General features: G+C 45.0%; 1 protein-coding gene across 2 annotated transcripts in view; it reads right to left on the reverse strand.

The window, feature by feature from the left end:
• The window catches only part of pak4 (p21 protein (Cdc42/Rac)-activated kinase 4), a 21,720-nt gene that overhangs the window by 5,631 nt on the left and 15,776 nt on the right, over nt 1–313 (reverse strand). The window lies entirely within an intron of this gene.

Consider the following 313-nt stretch of genomic DNA (forward strand, 5'->3'; position numbering starts at 1 on the left):
CAAAACCTTAATTTAGTTTTTCTTGAGCCATTCAGAGGTGGACTTGCTGGTGTGTTTGGGATCATTGTCCTGCTACATAACCTAAGTGCGCTTGAGCTTGAGGTCACATGGCCGGACAGTCTCCTTTGGGATTTTCTGATAGAGTGCAGAATTCATGGTTCCGTCAATTATGGCAAGTCGTCAAGGTCCTGAAGCTCCAAAGCAGCCCCAGATCATCATACTACCACCACCATGTTTGACTGTTGGTATGATGTTCTTTTTATGAAATGCTGTGTTGGATTTACGCCAGATGTAACGGGACACACACCTTCCA

The sequence above is a fragment of the Sinocyclocheilus anshuiensis genome, unplaced genomic scaffold (assembly GCF_001515605.1).
Source record: "Sinocyclocheilus anshuiensis isolate Anshui unplaced genomic scaffold, SAMN03320099.WGS_v1.1 scaffold319, whole genome shotgun sequence".
In the NCBI taxonomy this organism is placed as follows: domain Eukaryota; kingdom Metazoa; phylum Chordata; class Actinopteri; order Cypriniformes; family Cyprinidae; genus Sinocyclocheilus; species Sinocyclocheilus anshuiensis.